The sequence below is a fragment of the Poecilia mexicana genome, unplaced genomic scaffold (genome assembly GCF_051168715.1).
Source record: "Poecilia mexicana isolate PSO_F unplaced genomic scaffold, ASM5116871v1 scaffold_13, whole genome shotgun sequence".
NCBI lineage: Eukaryota > Metazoa > Chordata > Actinopteri > Cyprinodontiformes > Poeciliidae > Poecilia > Poecilia mexicana.
Genome location: NW_028263382.1, coordinates 29,732,393 through 29,747,164, shown reverse-complemented (window position 1 = coordinate 29,747,164; position 14,772 = coordinate 29,732,393).

Below are 14,772 nucleotides of genomic sequence, written 5' to 3'. Positions count from 1 at the left end.
GCTAATTATCAAATACAGTTCACTTGTGTAAAGTTTGTTCACCAGATTCTTGAAGGCCCCACATTAATAGGCAGGATGATGGACGTTTGCCAATCGTGGAAGAAAACCAGATTGGACCAAAGGTTCATCTTGAAGGACAACAACCCACCATGGTGAATTTGAGCTCCTGCCAGTTGGGAAGTTATTCCAAGAGAATCCAAATCAAGTAAAGTAAGTAAGCAAGTAAAGTAAATTTATAAAGCGCTTTTCAAAGACATAAAGTCACAAAGCGATGTTCTATAGAAATCAACCATACAAAACATAAAACCAACATAAGAAGCACAATAAAAGCAAGAGATAAAAGCCTGGGGAAATAAAAAATGTTTTTAGCTGCTTTTTAAAAACCTCCACAGAGTCAGCAAAACGGAGTTGCAAGGGCAGGCTGACCGGGGCCCTTTAGTTTTTAACTGTGTTTGTGGAACAACCAAACGATTCAGAGTCTGAGAACGAAGACCACAAACAGCAGAATATTTAGTTAAAAGCTGACAAAGATAATCAGGAGCCAGACTTTAAAACGAATGCTAAAATCACCTGGGAGCCAGTGTAGTGAATATAGAACAGGAGTGATATGACAGAATTTACTCAACTTGGTGAGAAGTCTGGCTGCTGCGTTCTGTGTATTGACTGAAAATGTGAATTTGAGGATTTATTCAGGCAGTTATTACAGTAGTGCAGACGAGATGACGCAAAAGCATGAATGATTTTGTCTAGGTCAACTCTGGAGACCATTTGTATAATCTTGGAAATGTTTCTTAAATGAAAGAGACAAGAACGGGAAACAGCCTTAATGCGTGAGTCGAAGCCTAATGATGAATCAAATGTGACACCTAGACTTCCTACCTTTTATTTTACTAACAAGCAGAAGGATGCAATTGTCTGCCTGATATCTTGATGAAAGTGGCTGGGAGCAATAGTCATAGTTTCTGTCATACTGGTGTTTAGAATAATCTGAAAAGGACTGAACAATGCCAGCAAGAGGAATAATATAAAAAGAAAACAAAAGTGGACCCAAAGCTGAGCCTTGTGGCACCCCACAAGTTAAGGGGGCATAGAGGAAAACCTGTCTGTCTTAATGCAGACCAACAGCTGAAAAAACTCCTATTCGCCAGACCATTATTCAGACACACTTCAAATGTAACTGAGCATTATTGTTCTTGTCATTTTGTCCGTTTTGTTGATATTTTTACTGATATTTCAAAGACTTTTTTTTGATGTTTTGTGTTTGTTTATTTTATTGATTTCAATTTCAAGGCTTGAGCCAATTCTGACTAAGAATTTAGCATAGCAGCAAGTGGAGTCCTACTTTATTCACCAGTATACTTACTGCTACGAAAAATCAGAGTAAGAAAAACTCTTTAATTTGGCTATTTTTCACTATTCCACTCGACGAGGGGAAAAAAATCCCCCCAAAAAGCTAAAAGGGGGAAAAAAAAAAAGAGACGCTTTCATAAAAATTTGATACAGGTCAAGTCTTAGTTTAAATATTTAACATGTCTGTCTCCTCCCAAATTGTGGAAGAAAGCTACAACCTGTGACCCTGTTGAAAACTTTACAAGCTGCAACTTACACAAATTGATTGAATAACAATAATAATAATCTTGATTGGCTGTAACATTGACATTTTTACTAAAGCTGCTGCTCAGCAGATCTATAGTATAACGCTTTGTACAATCAGGTTATTTTAGTTCATTTCAAAGTATTAGATATTTTATCTCAAATCGGTCTGAGATAATACTCCAACATTTTGTTGGAGAATTTTTGCATATTTGGGACATCAGATCTTATGAACTTTTCATTGTTTTGTGAGGTTTCTGTTTCATCATGGCTTCGTTGAGAAATGTTTTGAGTGGCTGTCAAAAGCAAACATTTCAGCCAATGCTTTAATGTAATTGTTCAAATGTTGAAGGTTGTAAGAGGCTTCCACTCAAATGAGCCATTGGTTTTTATAATAATTATTTTAAGGACATAAAATCTGAGAGGGCAGCTTGGGGGCAAGGTGCAACTTTGGTGGCCTCGTCAAAGTCCAGACGTAAATAAAATTGGATTGTTGAAAAAATGTTCATGCTCAGAAATACTTGAATAAAGACATTTATGCAAAGAACAGCTGGCCAAAATCTCTCCATACAGAAGAGGAATAGCCATTTCTTTAAAAATAAATTGCTTCTAGTGGTTTATTACATTATTATTTTAAAATCTCCTTTGTTTATCTCTAAGGTAAGGTAAGGTAATTTTATTTATATAGCACATTTTCAGCAACATGGCAATTCAAAGTGCACTATATGTGACTTATTATCGTCATGATAAAGTACGTATTTTTTTAAAGATTTTTTTTTTCAGATAAATAGAAAAACCTCTGATTTATTCTTAAGACTTGTGCTACATCCACCTAAATCTGAAATAAATGTGAATTTGTCCAACATATTTCTGTGTACAATATTGACCCAAGCGGAAGAGAAAATTGTCGGTAATTGTAACCTAATTGTAGTTTAGAGTCCATTTGAACAAAACTGCCGATTTTGAACGTGTCGTTCGTTTGTGTTCACGTCATACTGGCGTTTGGTTTGACGCCAGCAGAGGGCGCACGAGAGCTGCTGCTCTCAGCGCCGTGCTTCATCTAATTCCACTTCTTCTTCTTCTTCTTTGTTTATCGGAGCAGACGTCACACCCTTTTGATCAACGGGCACAATGTATGAGCTGATAGGTCAAAAAAGGTTCAAGGGGGGAAACAGCAAAAGAAAACAAGGACACGACGTGGCCTCGAATGAACAAGAGATGAGTTATTTAGGCAAGTCTGGAACATTTTCACCAGAAAGAAGCAAATGCTTAAGGCTCGTGTTGCAATGTGGCAGAACAGATAAATGGGCCTCTCAAGCATAAGTGGCAATTACATGAGATCTAGTTGTGCCGAGCAGTCAGTGACTGAATACGTAGAATCTGTGCATATATCAGAATCAGTGGGTGATTTTTGCTAAGTGGAGCTCATCTCGTTTCAGTCTAGGTATCTTAATCTGACAAAAATTAGCTTTATTATGCTTCCATAAATATAATTCTGCTCCTCCAAAATAAATAAATAAATAAATAAAAAATAATAAAAACTTAACAGAGAGATTTGACGCTGCATATTTACACAGCCATGAATCATGGCTGGAGTCTGATGACAAAAATATGATGATGAACTAAGTGCTTTTAAGATGTAAATATATGCAGAGTTGAATAAAGGCATGATTTATTGTAGTCGATATCACCGCAGATGCGTTAAAAAGACAAACATTAATCACCATCTAAACAAGAGCAGAGCAGTACAGCTGTGCTGTTTGCATTCAGCAGGATTTTTTTTTTTGATCTCTAAGTTAAACGAGCAAGCTCTCCAAAGTTCACTCAGACCCATTAAACTTCATGTCTAAAGAAAGCAAACCGACTTATCTGCAGAAAATCACAGCACCGATTGAAAAACATGTACTCTTTAGAAGCTATGCTTTCATTCAGTGCATTTAGTTGAAGGTCTTTGCTACTTGAGGGTATTTAAGACTCGTGACGTTTGGACTCATTGCACAAAATGTAAGTTGATTAAAAGCTCTTATCTCACCACACTACTCAAAGTTATAACATAAACTGCCATGAAATTAATTCACATAATGAGATGAGCCTAATTATACGCAAAGGTATTCATGCCACTTGAACTTTTGTTATTGCTCTTCGTCATGTTACGGCCACAAACTTGAAAGTATTTCATTGTGATTTCATGTTATGGAGCAGAACATAGTTTGTAATTTTGAAGTAGAACAAATGTCAAATGAATGATTTTCAAAAGGTTTTACACATAAAATCCAAAAAGTGTGCCATGTAGGGTTTACAGCAAACATATTTGAAGATAATCAAACTTTTTTTCTCTTGCAAGCAATGTGCTGTGGGTGACTAAAATCTAATACCCTCTCAGAAGTGAGACACAGTGGTGGATGCATCATGCTGTGGGAAGCTGGTCAATGAGCTGAATATTGAACAAAAACTTGCTCAGATTCATGAGTTTAGAAGCAAGTTGTACCTAGAGTTTCCTGATGAATGTGCAGATGAAATTCAATGTCGACTGTAAGACAAAAAAAGTAAATGTTCTGGCATAAATTAACCGTTACATTTTCCTTTAATTTCATGAACATTTCCGTCAACCCTTAAAACTGATTTTTACTGTAATTTAACAATTTGTCATGCTAAATTATACTCTCATTTCTGTTTGCACAAAACTGAAATGTTCTGTTTTTGTTTTTGTTGTTTTTTTTACAGGATGTCCTCTGGTACATTCCTGTTGTTTTTAAACACAACCTCAACTAACCACTACAATTTCAAAGCATGTTATTCAAGAAAAAAAAAATGCTCTGATATATTTTACACACCTTTCAAAGACCCTTTTTCCCAGGATGCAAAGTATGAAATAGAAAACACTGGAAAAACACCTGTTAAAAATCTTTACGGAGTTTTTATAGATTCTTTTTCACTGTTGTGCATTTTGTATCTGAGATTATATCAGCACACATCATCGTCATCATCATTTTGCAAACTGTTGAGGAAATTACCAATATTTTAAACATTTAGACCAAACAGTTACTTCTAAAAACACCTTTTTCTGATTTCTTCTTCGCGTTGCAAGAGAAGAAGTGAAGAGCGCAATAACTGTTATCTGCTTGAAAAACCCAGTGGTCCACTGGGAGTAAAACCCAGGAGCCATGGATGATAGCTGCTTTACAGATTTCACAGTCTGTCTGGCAAAAGCTATTATTTAAACGTTCAGATAGTCAAGAGGTGTTTCTGATCAGAGACTTTTCTAATACCCACAGTGAATAGTCCCGGTCCGCAGGCCTTCAGGCAAAGTTGCATTTCAAACATATCCAGCTGTCTTCTGATCCGTGGGGTTATTTGGGGGATTTTGTCTGTTTTCTGGATTGAAGTTATGTTTTGTTAACATATTCCTTAGTCTGCACGTGGTCTCTACTTTTTTGTTACTCGTAGTTTGAACCTAGAAGTATTGACTGTATCTTCTGTTCTTATTATTTTGACACGTCTTCCTTACTTTGGTGCGATTATGGTTTAATCTTCATTCATTCTGACTGCTTATGTAATTGTTTTCTTCGTGTCTGCTCATGTAACCGTTGCTCTTGAATATAAATGTTCAAAGCTGTGACTAAGTTCAGATTTAATGATCTACACATTTAAATGTGAAGACGAGCTGTGCTCTATGAGCATGTAACCTCTGACCCCAGGAAGCCTTTTAGAATGGAGAAATCCTTCGCAATCACCTCGGTGGAGAAACGTAGGTGTGTTAGCATGAAACATGTAGACTCACACACAGATTAAAAATGCCTTTTTTGAGATTAAAAAAATGCAACTGAGAGTGATAATTTGAAAAATGTACAAAACGTGTGTTTGTGCATTAAAACGACAACAGACTACAAGAAATGGGAAAAAGTGTGTATATATCAGCATGGTTGTTAACACTGAGTTTTTTTGGGAGCAGAATTATAAAATAACTTTAAATCATCGGTTTCCATTGGTGGATGATAATTGACGCATGGTTTATGTTACAGATGATCTCTATTCTCACTCTTAAATTCAGTTAAAAATCAACCAGTACCAAAGTATGAAATGGTGGAAAAAAAGATGGAATGACCAGCATCCAAACAAGTTCTTTATGAACAGGAGAAGTTAAAAAACAAACAAACAATGGATTTAGCTTTGTTGTTTTGTTTTTTTGTGAGCTCTTTATCAGTCATGAACACATTTTTGCTTGTCTGCTTAGGAAAACAATGTTCTTTGCAGCTGCATGTGAAATCTCCTTTTTTTTTTCTGCTAAGTTGTTATGCCTTTCAGTAGCTTTGCTAACAGACCCATTTGTTCTTTTTTTTTTGTTGTCTGTTCAATAATTCATTTAAATTGGAATTTAAAGTTGTTGTTTGCGGCCCCTGTTTGCTTCCTTTGCTGTTTCTATGTATCGACTTGTATGACGATAGTAGCAGTTTGCTGAAAGTATTTTGTGTGTCTAACTTTCTGGCTCCCGTTTCCTGCCAGCTCTCACTACAGACTGTGCGGTGAGATCTGGCAGACATACCAAAAATCACTGCGTGGCTCCAGCAACACCTCTGACAACTATTGTCATTGAACACAGTTTGTTACTACAGACACACAAAAAATGTTATTTGAACCTTTTATTCTTTAAAGATAATACGTAGGAGCAGCGGGGCTTTTTGATCTTGGTGGCTCGGCTCACTGCCCAGGGAGGCATCTTACTGGGGTGACAAAAACGGCTTGCATCCCTGAACAATGTTTTTATCGCTTAGTTACACGTTTACTCGTTGGGGAATGGGCTCTGTGTTGTAAAGGTGCCCATTCTCACTACAAACATCTTCCAGATAAAGCTATGTTTGTTCAGAATGTTGAATACATAGTTTTCATGTAACATTTTGGTTGTGTTTAATGATGAAACATAAATCACCACGTCGGTCTTCGAGCTGCTGAGGTATTGGTTTGGTGCTGACTCTTGGCTGGTAGGTTTGGCTGGGGGTTGGGAGCACAAACAATAGCTCACCATGGAAATCATTTAGGCTCGAACCGGCACTGTTGAGGAACACCATTGCATTCTGTGGACCCATTTAGGATGAATTGCACTGAAAAAGAAAACTTCACTTCACTTTAGGTTCCGAAATGGAAAGGGTTAAAGAAAAAGGCCATCAGGCTTATAAAGATGTAGTTTAAAAGTCAACATGTTGGATTTGTAGACATGAAAAGGAGCAGTAATATATTCTGCCACAAAGTCAACCCTTTTTTTTTTGTGCTTATTTCAGCAAGATGATGCAAAGCATTTATTACAGTTGCTTGGCTCTGTTGCAAGAGGCCAGGAGCTAAATGGATTCCCCTGCACTCCAAAGCCTGCAACCTCTACAAATGGCAACAAAATCACATTCAGAAGACATCAGATTCACTCACTTTTCACACACTGTAAAACACATCCTCATGTTAAAACACTGCTGCTTCAATCACTTTACATATAGGTATATATATTTTTAAGTACAACAAACTCATTGTGCTTTGTTTTACTTTTTTTCAGTGAAATAATTCACAATCATTTCGGATTTTGTTGCATTATGACCACAAACAGAATGTATTGTCCCCTTTATCAACAAGCATCGTCAGACACCTTAAGATTGACTCCATATGTCATTTGGCTTAATAAAATACATTCCAAACATGCTTGAAAGCTCAGGGGCTTTGAAGTGTAGCAAGATAGTACACCGCATCTCATCAGCACATTTACTAATCAATCATGTTCAGGATGCTACTGTCTCTCCAATCAGTTTTTTCAGGCAGTTATTTTATCCCAGTTTAAGTGTGTGAAAGACGGCATCATCATTCTGCTTTATTGTCAGTTCCTAAAGATTTTTAGTACTTGACACAAAAAGCTACAATCTTTTTTAAAGGTCATGCTGACAGTGTTTTATTTGAAGATCTATCCATCCATCCATCCATCCATCCATCCAACCATCCAACCATCCATCGTCTTCCTCTTATCTGGGGTCAGGTTGAGGGCCCAGACGTCCCTCTCCCCAGCCACTTGGGCTGCCAGCTCCTCTGAGGGAATCCCAAGGCATTTCCAGACCAGCCGAGAAACATAGACCCTCCAGGGTGACCTGGGTCTTCCCCTGGGTCTCGTCCTGGTGGAACATGCTTGGAAAACCTTACCAGGTGGACGTCCAGGAGGCATCTGAGCCACTTCTACCGGCTACAGAAGAGCCTGTTGAGGTGGCTCAACTGGCTCTAGCAGCAGTTCTACTGAGTCCCTCTCAGATGACTGAGTTTCTCACCCCATCTCTAAGACAGAGATCAGACACCCTGAGGAAAAACTAATTTCAACTGCTTGTATTTGCAGTTTTGATCTTTAGGTCACTAACTAAAGCTTAGTGACCTAAGCTTTAGGTCTATGAGGTTAGAAACTTAGATTGACTGGTAAATCGAGAGCTTCCCCTTTTGACTCAACTCTCTCTTCACCACGACAGACCGGTACAGCTCCCGCTTTGCTGCAGACCCAGCACCAGTCTGTCTATCAATCTCCTGCTCCAATGTTTCCCCCATTAATGAACAAAACCTCAACATACTTAAACTCCTCCACTTGGGGCAGGACTTCATCTATAACCCGGAGAAGGCACTCTACTCTTGTGGAAGCAGTGATCCGCATCCCGGCAGCTTCACACTCGACTGCGAACTGCTCCAGCCAAAGTTGGAGAACACTATCTGATAAAGCCAACAGGACCACATCATCAGTAAAAAGCAGAGACGTGACCCTGATGCCACCAAACTGGATCCCCTCAACACCAAGGCTGCATCTAGAAATTCTGCCCACAAAGATTATGAAAAGAATCGGTGGCAAGGAGAAAATTTAACAATTAAAGAGCACTTTTCTTAAGCTAGACTTTCTAGGCTAATGTTGACATGTCCAAGCTGTTTTGACGTGACTTGCTGATCATTTGGCTCTCAGTTTATTTCAATCCAGTTCTATGTAGTTGTGTGCAGACAGAACTTGCAGGATATATTTTACTTCCTGTTGCATAAACAATAGGCATTTGGCTTTAATTCAATTCAGTTTATTCATAAATGTAATTTCAAGGCATTCAGAACAAGTTTAGAAAGTTCAATTGAAAAAAACAAACAAACATAAAAAATTATTTCAAGCTCTGTCTGATACAGAGCTGTCTGCATATGTGTGAACGTAGCCGGCACACAATATCACACAATACAGACAGGAATGTTGTAATAACAGATAAAAAAAAAGGCTCCCATTCAAGACAGAAAAACACTGCGCAGAAACTATGACACAGTTTTACAAAATAAAATCAGGTGTTATTTTTCCTTTTTTTTAAAAAACAAAACAAAAAACTTTGTATGCTGCTGATATAATAATCCCAGACAGCAAACCAACATCAGGCATAAAGAGTTGGGTTTCGCCTGGAGCCACTGATGCTGGAGACTGATGCAATACTTGGGATCAGAATTTGACATCACTTTTTCGCTGTATTTTACTGAGATTTTATGTGATAAACCAACAAATGCATAGAATTGGAAACCAGAAGAAAAACTATCCGTCCATCTTTCCATCCATCCAGTGATCAATAGAGGCCAGGGACACAGGTTGCCAGCCTATCGCAGAGGCAAACAACCATGCACAAACAATTACAGGGAGATCAATTAACCTGACATGCAGTTCTCTGTGGGAGGAAGGTTGAGTTGAAGAAGACAACATGGAAATTTCACGCAAAAATCCATGCGAAGGCGTCACCCTATTGTTGCAAAATAGATCAATAAAATGTCAAAATGTTGAGTCTGTACTGACGCTTCACCAATTGCCTCCACATTTTGGTTAATTCATAAATAGAGTTCACATCAATGAAATCTATGGCAAAATACGTAAAAGTTTTATAAACTCAAAAGTGTACTGCACACTTTGATGTTTTGTCTGCTCCACTGGACGCTGTAGTGTATGGGAAAACAAATTTAAATGTCCTGTTGGAGCAGATAACAGAAAATCTCTTACATGTCTAAAACTCCTACAATACAAAACAAAGGAAAGGGAAAAAATAACAGAGGAAGAAGATCTTTAGACATAAATATGCAGGGGTTTTTTTTTTGTACTGTGGTTTCAGTTTATTTGAGAGAGAAACAACACCTCACAGCCGCGTTTTATCTGTTCACCATATATGACCGGGTTCTTTTTAATAATACTCTGCCAGCTGTTTAAAACTCCTCAGAATCTTTGGGAAAGCAAAGTGCAGGCACAGACGATTAAAAAAGGGAGAGTTGTGTTTCCACGTGTCGTTCTCCCCCTCCCCTCCATCCTGCTGAGCCTTAAAGCCAAATTTCGCAGCAATAGCAACTGCTTACCTTCACACTCTGACACATTGAATGTAAATGACTTTGGCCCCAATGCCGCTTTAACACTAAGCCTATAAATAAACTCCGGAGTACTTTCCGAACACTTCCTCTCATACACACGCCGCCGTGGGGGAATCAACATCCCTGCTCCTGCGACGAATAAAATCTGCTGACAAGATTTCTTGGGAGGTCAACTCCAAACACCTTCAATTACAGACGGGAGGGGGAAAAAAAACAACAGCAACACGGCAGCAGGAGTAGTCATGAAGGAGAGAGAGGTGGTGTCAGGTGTCATTAGTTAAATGAGATATGTTCTTCAGTGAGGGGGATGGTTCATGCGATGGTTAATTGTTGTGGCTGCATTGTGGGAATGAAGAAGCACAAAGTTTGTCATAATGAGGCAGAGCCAGACGGCGATCAGAGGCACATAAGGTCAGAGTTAGGGGGGCAAAGGGGCCGACAGCTGAACATCCCATTCTTAACCAAAAGTCAGACTGCTGCCACGGCCGACCATCTGCACCTCCCTGGGTACTGTCAACACGCCCTCACTTTACAACCTACCTACAGCGCAGAGGGAAAGGCGAGCAGAGTGGGCCTTAAAATAGCAGGACCCACCAGGGTGGAAGCCATATAAATTCTTGAGAAATCAGGTGCAAGTGTATGGAGAAAGCTCGCTAGCTAGGACATTGACTCTTAAGTTGTCATGCAAATTTCAAACTCTTGTACAGTGCATTGCAAAAGTATTTTTCCCCTTTGATTTAGTTCAAAAGGAGCAATATACATCACATAATATGCCAGAGTTATCCATAAAGTCTTGTTTTCATCTGTAGCTCCTCAAGATACAATTTATTTACATATAATATATAAAATATATTATAGTGCAATGCAGATGAATTAACAAAAAAAAGAGAATAAAAATAATGATACTGCCTTCAAAACTGGGAGTCCAGATGTGGCGGACATGTCTATCTTTAGAGATCGTTCCTGAACAAACAACTCTAGATTGAGGAACGTGGCCAAAAGTTGTTTAGGAGTTTACAGCACAGTTTGGTTATTAAACCATATTTCAAGCTCTGAATGTCTCACAGGGCACTGTTCAATCTATAATCTGAAATTGGAAAGATTTGTGCGTAACTATAAACCTTCCATGGCATGATGGACTCTCGGTATTAACAGAAGGAGAGAATTAAATTCTGAGAGAGCTGCAGAGATTGAATAAAAGAGGGGAAAGAAGATTGAAAAGGATAAAAACGTGGAGTTGAACTTTTCCTGCTTTGTGTGTGTGTGTGCAGGGACAAATCATGAAACATGGCGTTGGCAGCATCAAGCTTTTCTTCAGCAAGAATGGGACGAAAGAAGAAAGCATGTCAGAGGCAGACAAGTTTTTAAGATTTTTCCTCACGCAGGAAAACAGCCCTAAACAAACAAAACAATTCCATGTCAGGATGGCCTAGATAAAGGCCGATCCTAGTTTTCTGACTTGTATCATACCATGCTAAAATTTCTCTGTCACTTTAAATCACTTTAAGCTAAAATAAGACACAATGTGTAAGGATACAAAAACTTTGGTTTCTCATACAAAGAATGACCTTAGCTAAATAATATAAAAACGCTAGTGGGAGTCTGTGGATGTGGAGAAAAAGGGTGCCAAAAAAGTCACAAAGGATATAACCAATCAAAGCTAAACTTTACTGAAAATGCAATATTTCCCAAGGATTGCTTTTCCCAGGTTTGCGGTTCAAAATAAGGACACAGTCGTTTCCATTTGACACCTTCACAACTCTATCCACTCTGCAGCTTGAAAGGACTCTATTTCATGGCTGTTTAGCCATTGTGGCCCTTAATAAGGTCAACACCTCGGCTGAAAGGGAAATTGACGGCATTGTGAGCCTCTGTCTTTGTGTCACGCCACCCAGCAACATCTGGACTCCACTTCTGTCGCCCAATTTTCACTCTTATTCAATGAGACAAAGGAGGGCAGGCATCTGACCATCCCAGTCGCTCTCCATCACGCCGGACTCCGGCGGCCTGACGTGAGCACAATGACGGGGAGGCAGGAAGCCACTGCTGAGAGGAACCAGAGCGGTCAGTGTTTTAAGAGGAGGGTGGGGTGGAGAGAGACAGTGAAACAACGCTTACTTCCTCAGGGGAGCTGTTTATGTCCACAACTAGCGGGGAGAGAAAGGAAGCCCTCTCCAGGCAGAGAAAAGATGCCTTAGGGGCAGATTGTTGGAAGAAGTGGGTGTGAATTGTGAAACAACAGTTGCGGGTTAAAGAAATCAACACAGAATTAGAGACTGAATACTAAACAGCGGGAGCGAGACCAAGCGGAGTGCGGAGAACGGAAAAGAAGTTAGTACGCTGACTCTCTCCATTAGCATCGACGGCAGCGATAAAACAGAAAACGATTATAGCTGCTTATGTGCTGCTGCTAATTAGGAATGAGTAATGATACCAGCTCTTGAGGTGCCACTTTGAATTATGCAACACAAACTCATGAGTGGGATTTTGGGGGCGGGAGGAAAGGAAAAACTGTAGTAGGAAATTAAAATACACAGAATAAAATCAGCTTTGATATTAAAACAAAACCCCTTAAGTGTCCCTTACCTTCTGAGAAACTTTTGCAGCAACTCTCACAGTTCTGGCAGGATATCTGACCACTGTTCTCATCAGAAAGAGCAAAGTTCATTTAAACTGGCAAGTTGCCTGGCATAGACCAAGCCTTTAAACATGGTCCCTAAGTTTTCAATAGACGCATTGAACATTTTTTTATATGATCTTGGCCTGAAATTAATCAGACGGTGGGTCATGCTGTCAAATTTTGTTTTTTGTTCAAGCTTACAGCATGCTGAGGTGAGAGGAATGTTTGCTTAGTGCAACATGACATTAAGTAATGTTACTCTGCAATATCAGTCACTATCTGCTTTTCCGTTAACCATAGAATTGTGCAAATTGAAATAACGAAAAGAAATTAGCTTCATGGAAAAATGTAAATTAAAAAAAAAAAAAAGTTTGGATAAAAAGTTTTTGCGCTAGGATGAGGTGGTTTTTCTGCCTTGTAGATGTATTTCAATAATATATATATAAAATTAATTCTTATAGCAATATGTTTTATTCTTATGTACAACTCTGCTGCCTTTGAAATGAAGCTGTTCCCCAAACAGCATTTGAACGATGACCAAATCATCAAAATCCACGGTTCTCCTGTGTCGCCAGGACCCCTCTCTTTCGGAGCTGCCTCGTTGTGTCTGTCTCTTTAAAGCGCTCAGTCCTGGAGGTTGGGGAGGATTTGTTGCGGATAGCTGGGAGTGCGCTGCTCCCCTCGGAGCGTGTTCGCTCAACCTGCAGCTGGCCGGAGCAGAGCGCATAAAGAGCGGGGGTTCGGGGGAAGACGAGGAGGAGGAGGAGGAGATCCTGTCTTCTCTCTTACAACCGGACCTCTATCAGAGATTAGTCTCAATGTTATTTTGGCTCTCGGAAGCGGCAGAGGAGGAGCATCCTTACAAGAAAGTCGGTGCTGGTGTGTGGCCATGCGGGAGCGGAGAAGTGATGCTGCTGAGTTTAGTTATTAGGTTGCTCCTCTGGAGCGATGTTGCCTCTGCTGCTGCTGCTGCTGCTGCTGCTGACCCCGCAGCTGACTTAGGTTGCTGTGAGTGATATCAAAGTTTTTCGGGGTTATTTTTTATTTTATTTTTTATTTTTTTACACGCTTGAAATATTCCAGCTGAATCTCTGTCTGCAAATTTGTCGCTTTTTCCTTCTTTTTTCCTTTTTTTTTAACCTACTCATTACTTCAATGACTGAAGATTCCCAGGGATCTGGATCCAGAAGAGTGTGGAGATGAACTTGGAAAAATTCCTTCTTGTGATTATTTCAATCGTCACCATCACTTCAGGTAAATATTTTATGTAGAAAATACTCTATTTTCTTTCTCTGTCTCCCTCTCTCTCTCTCTCACACACACACTCACATACACAGGAGCAGTCACAGCCCATATGGCGTGACGCGCCTCATAGTACAGTTCTGGGTGACATGTCTTATCGTGTTTTCTGTCTCTCCAGATGGATGTAAATGTTGTGTTTAGCAGCGTTTTTCCAACGCTCTCCCCTGACAGCTGCGGGAGCTGAGCGCATCCTCCCCACTCAAACGGATCAGAAAAAGAGAAAATGTCACACATGAATTCATTTGTATAATGCAGAAATGCAGCTAGTGAATGCCAAGCAAATTAACATTTTGAACAGCGAAGTTGGCCCTTAAGAAGAAGAAGAAAAAAAGTGAAACAGTTTAGCTCTCCCCTCAGTGCAGATGTGCGTAAATTGTCTGTGGCACTGACCAAAAAAAAAAAAAAAAAAGAAATTCTCCCCCACCCTCTTGATAGTGTATGGAAATACACTATTAAAATGCATTTAAAAGCTCATTTTTGGTTGCCTTCCACTAGGAGATTAAACGTTTTAACCATTGCTTTAATAAGAGCTTTAAAATCCAAGCCATAATCCAAATGCAAAATGAAAAAAAAAAAAAAAAAAAACAATCCAAAAGATTGGAGTTATGTTTGTGTTTGTGTGTGTGTGTGTGTGTGTGTATTCTCAAATTATGCACAATACTGTGTTTTGGTTTCAGCTGAAAATGTATTTAAACCACTTTAGCTGGATTAGTCGGTTTGTACAAAATTCCCAGTCAAAGCGTTCCTACGTTTTTAAGCCGTTTTATAGAAATGCCGGAGAATGTGCTGGTGATCAGAGTTTTCAATGGATTCTTGCCACTTCATAACATGCTGCTGCACATTGTTGAGCAGCTGGCTGAAAGGAGGCTTTACTTAAAAAA